Source organism: Pteropus vampyrus, unplaced genomic scaffold (genome assembly GCF_000151845.1).
Source record: "Pteropus vampyrus isolate Shadow unplaced genomic scaffold, Pvam_2.0 Scaffold33, whole genome shotgun sequence".
NCBI lineage: Eukaryota > Metazoa > Chordata > Mammalia > Chiroptera > Pteropodidae > Pteropus > Pteropus vampyrus.
The window spans coordinates 8,596,659-8,602,307 of record NW_011888814.1 but is presented as its reverse complement, the minus strand read 5'-3'; the positions used below and the strand labels follow the sequence as shown (position 1 = coordinate 8,602,307).

At 56.3% G+C, this 5,649-nt stretch overlaps 1 protein-coding gene across 4 annotated transcripts in view; it reads right to left on the bottom strand.

Annotated features, from left to right (window-relative positions):
• The window catches only part of IRF5 (interferon regulatory factor 5), an 11,437-nt gene extending 9,317 nt beyond the window's left edge, over positions 1-2,120 (bottom strand). The window contains exon 1 of one of the 4 annotated variants that reach the window (XM_011357205.2): positions 1,980-2,120. The gene's annotated coding sequence lies outside the window, so the exon portion shown is untranslated. Of the gene's footprint in view, positions 1-1,344; positions 1,668-1,773; positions 1,880-1,979 lie in introns of those variants that run through there. The other 3 variants (XM_011357203.2, XM_011357202.2, XM_011357206.2) reach the window with 3 other exon arrangements.
• Between the last annotated feature and the right edge of the window lie 3,529 nt (positions 2,121-5,649).

Here is a 5,649-nt window from a genome sequence, read left to right as displayed (position 1 = left end):
ACTCCTTGACAGCGGAAGAGGTCTGCAGTCTCAGGGGTGACATTTCTGCAGCCTCAGACCTAGCTTTGTGGATGCTGGAAAGTGGGGAAAACCCGGCAGCGCCTGCATCAGCTTCCATGGGATGCCGAAAGAGAAGTGGATGCTGAGGACCCGAGGGAGTCTCCATACAGGAAGCAGCCAATAGCCCCTCTGGGGTCGGGGTGGCCCCACAACTCATGCCAGGGCCCTGACGTCCCCGGAGCCAGCGACTTGAGGAGTCTGGAACACTGTGGGCACCAGGGGCCCCTAGAAGAGAAAGTACTGCAGCCCCCTGGTTGTGGGCAGAGCAGCAAGCCCCTCGCCACCTCCCGAGTTTGATTCACATCGTCTCTCTCCCCAAACCCCACGCCAAGCTCAGGGAGGAGGCATGGGGGTTCCTGCACCCTCGATACCCTACATTCCACCTCCTCCACGCGGGTCGATCACACCCGGAGACCAGCGAAGGCTGGGGGCAACAGCTGCCTCAGGAAGAAGCCTCTCTCTCTCAGTCTCCTCCCAGGGCACTGTGGGGGAAGGCCAAGGCGCAGGGGGGAAACCCCAGAGTCAGGCCTTTCAGTAAGAAAAGGTGGTTTCCAAGTGCCTCCTTAGACTTGCTGGGAGTCCCCGCGCCTCGGGCCAATAGTTCAGGGGAGGTCGAGGCCTCTGCCTCTGACCTGGCTGCTCCCTTCGGAGAGCCTCTAGCTTCCTCCATCTGCCCTACCCCGCGTCTTTGCTCGACCTGGTGACTTATCCCCGCTCCGCGCGCAAGAGTCCAGGCCAGACCCTGCACTGGGGACAGCCCTGCAGGTTCTGCCTGCAGCGGGTTGCCGCGGAGCCACCCCCGGGACACGGGCTCGGGGTCTGCCTCTCGGACAGCTCCTCTGGCGGGTGACACCTCCGCCCTCTTCCCCGCCCTGCTGTGCCCAAGGTGTTGGCGAGGCCAGGAAAGTTCCCCCATCCCCGCCCCGGTTCCGGGGCATCCGCTCCCGCCCTTGGGGGTCCTGGAGATCACCGTGTGGGGTCCTTCGCACGTATTCGCCATCCCTCAGGGCACACCGCGGCCACACTAGTCTCTGTTCCTTCACTTTGAGATTCTTAATTGTTTCGGTTTTAAGTTCCAGAGAAAGACGAAGAGAAACTAGTCCAAGAAATATTACGTCCCGTGGTTCCTCCTCTGCTAGGAGGGTCAGCGCCTTCATTTGTGGGCCGCGAGTCAAAAAACCGCGCCTCTACCTGACACCATCTTCCTACACACCCTCTGCCCGAATTCCTGCCATTGGCCTTAAGATCCTGGCAGGACGAACTCTTTAAACCTCATCCTCTTACCCGAAAGGGTGAGGGGTGCACGGGGGAGCGCACAGAAAGGACAAATCGGGGTTCTCTCCACGTCCCAAGGTACTCCGGCCGGGCGCCCGGGCGCACCCATCCTTGCCAACGCGAGACGGAGGGAGAGAAGCAGCAGAGCTGGCGCCTCTGGCCGCAGCGCCGACTCCACCACCGGGCCTCGGGGCTCCCGCGGCGCCTGCGGAACGAAGGCTGCTGGTGCGGGGCACCCTATGGTGATCGGGACGGGAGAGACACCCTGGAGGCTGCCAGACCGTCAGGGCGCGCCCTACATTAAGCGCCCACCCGAGCTCTGGCTCCAGGCGGGCGGGACGCCGACCCCTCCCGCGCGCCCGTCCCTCCCCAGCCCCCGCCCGCCGCCGGCAGGTGCCCAGCGGGCGCGACGAGGAGCGCGGGGTGGTCGGGACCTACCTGTCAGCCGTGCGCCCGCGAGGCTGCGCCCCGGAGCACGCGCCGGGCGGCGGGGCCGACTGCGCTCTCCGCGCGCGGCGCTCCCCACCCGCCGGCCCGGCACTTCCGCATCGCCGCCCCCGCCCCTCCGGGAGGCCGCCGAGCCCGGGTGCGCGGGCTGCGCCCCGCCCCGCCCCGCGCAGCCACCCGCGGGCCCCCGCACTGACCCGGAGACCGCGGGCCCGGGCTCAGCTTCAGGCCGGACTGGGGCCCCTGCAGCGCGTGACCTCGGGGGAGCCGCCAGGCAGAGCAGGGGCCTGGACCGACGGCTGGGGTCCTTCGGCCTTCTGGACCTGCAAAATAGTCATGCGACAGCCCCAGCCCCCCACCACGCTTCAGTGCTCAGTCGGGCCCGGGAATTTCCCAGTCTGCGCCCTCCGGGAGCTCAGATGCGTGCAGACCCAGGCCATCAACCGAGCCTCGGACGGGCGCGCGGTGGGGCGACGGATAAGATCCGAGGCCGCCCCAGCCCCCAACCGCTGGCGCCCGGACCCCGACACCGCATCCTGGACGAGCCTGCAGATAGGAATCCTCAGGCTACTCTGCCCCTTTCTAATTCTCAACCCCCACACCTGCCTGCCGCAGCTCCCCTCCCTGGTCGCTCAAGGCCTCTCCGTCAGCGCCATGCTCGCCTGTCCCGCCTCTTCACTCACCGCTACCTTGACCGTCTGCCGTTCTGGACGTTATTCCGTTGTTAAGTGGGTCTAGCTGGCGGGCCTCAACCCTCACACGCCCTGTTCCTTCTCGTGGAATATTCTATGCTTCAAATTTTGTTTCAGCATCACCTTCCTTGGAAAGCTTCTCCTCCTGGGTCGGGTTCCCGAGGAGGAGAAGTCCGTCCTCGCTGGTTTCACTTATGGTTTTAATGTCTGATTCCCACTGGATTCAACTTACTCAGGGACCACTCCTATTTTCATTGGTTGCTATAGTAATTTTCAATAAAAAATTTTTTTTAATGAAGAACATTTCCAAGTTAACTGATTAAAGTTTAAATAACGACTAAAATATATAAGTTCTAGAAAGTACGGTTTGCCCTTTAGAGCCCATGTTTATAACAAATACTTTGACCTTCCCTTAACCTCTCCCTCCCTCTAGGAAAACCTGGCTTGGTCTTTACCCCGGATCTGTAGCATCACTCATTGCCAGATGCCTTTTTACTTCTGCCTCTCTCCCCCTCTTCTTCACTCCTTGTAGCCCTAATATGAAATGGAAATATAATTATATATAAATATTTTACTATTTGTATCTGCTGAGTATTTCACCATTTCATATTTTTAAAATTTGAAGTGTCAATGGGGAAGGGTAGATAAGTAGATTGTTTTGTATTTCTTTCTTTAAAAATGAAACTGCTGTTTAACTGAAGATGGGAACCTTTGTCACTGGAGGCTGTTAATGCTTAATAGAAAATGTTATTTGTTGGACTAGAAAATATAGCTGGAACGATAGTCAAGAAGAACCTTCTTTTATTGTCAAATGCCCCCCACATGGTCTGAGGGATCATGAGACTAGGATTCTGCATTCTGCCAGCCCCACACACTGTCCCCCTTGCTCAGGTGAGGTCCTACCCTTAGAGACTCTGAACTTCATTAAGAACCGTGCAGGGCTGTGTGGAGGGGAAGGCGCACCGTACTTGAGCTTGCATCTGTCTCTGTTGTGTTCAAGTTAAGTGGCCTTAGGCCAGTCCTGTGTGTCTCATTCTCTGTCTGTAAAGAGATGATGTTACTGTGCCCACAGTTTAGGCGTGAGGCTCCAGGGATGGAGGCTATTCAGGGGCTCTGCTTGACTGGAGACCTACCTTCCCCATACTAGGGGAACCAGAGCCAAGAACCTCTTTGGGCCAGACATGGCATAGGCAGAGAGCATCACTCACACTCTTCCAAAATGGAAGGTCCCCGTGCATCCTGATGCTTATGGTGAAGCACAAGCACAGCTATATTTTCTAGTCCAACAAATAACATTTTATTAAACTGAGATCGCTTCCAGTTTCCCCCTGGGGCACATGGGAAACAGGGAGACGTGGCCTCCACAGTCCTGGGAGCTTTGACAGAGATGCGTGTCCAGGCTTCTCACTCCCAATGGTGAGACAGTCCCTGCCCCCACTTCCCCGGCTGGGGCGTCAGATTGAGGGTGTGGTGAAAGGCTTGATTCCGTTAGAGGCCTGTGTGTGTATGTGTGTGTGGCAGAATATCACCAAATGGAACCAGTCCGATGGTAGGGAGAGAAGACAGATGTCTAAGCTGGACAAGACCTCCCCGCATTCAACTCTGTACCTGGTCCCTTCAATGCAGGCCTGTGTAGATGACAGCTGCCTTTACCTGAAACTTCCCCTCCAGGAGACCCACCCCCACAGACCCTGATTCTTGGGGTTCCCCAGGCTGGCCTGTTCTTCAGATACCCCCTATTTTCTGGGAACTTGTTGGCTAGACTGTGGAGTCCGACAGTGCTGAGTCACACTCTGGTTCCAGGACTCAGGCATTATGTGACCTTGAACAAATCACAGACCTTCTGGGAACCCCCATTTCCAGCCTATCAAGTGAAAATAATAACACTTTCACAGATTGGCCTAAATTCAGCAAATGCTCCGTGAGCAACTCTACATGCCAGGATAAAGCGGCAAACAAAAAGTCGATTTTGTCTAACGCCCCCTGCCCTTTTGGAGCCTCTGTTCTATGGAGTGAGTGAGGGAGACAGCAGATGCCTCCTGGGTCGTTGTACAGGCTGAGCAGAGCACGACATGGTCTGAAGTAGGTTTCTCTCAGCCACTCTGGCTCCTGTAAAGGGCATACCGTTTCTGATACATAAGTATTAGCTTTATTATTATCGAGGACCAAGACACCACAGCTGGGACTTCCTCCCCCATGCTTACTAACTGCCACCTCCTCAGAGCTTTCTTGGGCACAGCTCGGAAGTCCCCCACTTGGCCAGCACTGTCACACGGTCTCTAGACCTCATGTCTCCCTCTCCCGATGTGCAGCTCTTTTTCTCTCTTCCCTTGGTCTGAGGCCCAGAAGGTTGGGCAGATGCCCTCATCCTTCTCAGGCCCTGGTCCTCTGCTCCTTTGGCCCTGTTAAGAATAAATACTACTTCTATTTTTCCTTCCTGGTCAGCCCCTTTCCTCTCTCTGATCCTCTGTAACCCGGCTCCCAAACTTTTCCATAGATTCTGCTCTGGACTTTGGACCCACAGCTCCAGCAGACCCTGAAACCCTCAGGAACTGTTCAAAAACTCTGGTCTCTATGTCTCTTTTTAATTTAAACTCTCAGATCCTGGAGTTTCACTGCTGCCTGGGTTTCTCACCATCCCCTTTAAATAACTGCACAAGAAACTTCTGTGATGGAGACTTCTCACGTAGCCCTGGGATTCCGCTCCTAGCTCAGCTATGTCGTAGTATCCTCACTCTACCCCTGGCCACCTCGCCCCTGCCCTACCTCTGAGTGTAATCATCACTGGTCCTTCTGCTGATTTTTCCCCCACTCACATCCTCCGTCTAGACATCTTCATTACCCGCCCTGTCCCTATCAGCTGCTCTTGGGCTGATTCAAATACTCCTAAATCTGCTTAGCTCAGCGTTTCACTCAAACCACTTCCCTCTACTGGGCTCTATCACGGAAGGGGTCAAAGCCCTCATCCTTCCTGCCTGTCTGAAGGACTTGCTATAGCCCACAAGACACCTGGACAAAGAGTAAAAGAAAGAGGAGGAATTCTGCCCTAGAAAGCTCAACCTTTCAGGGGCCCTCACAATCAGAATGGGTTGGCCATGCTTTGTGGGGACAGAGGCCACCCCGTCAACACAGGATCTCCTGCTGTGGACCTCAGTGTCTTCTCTTGTCCCAAACA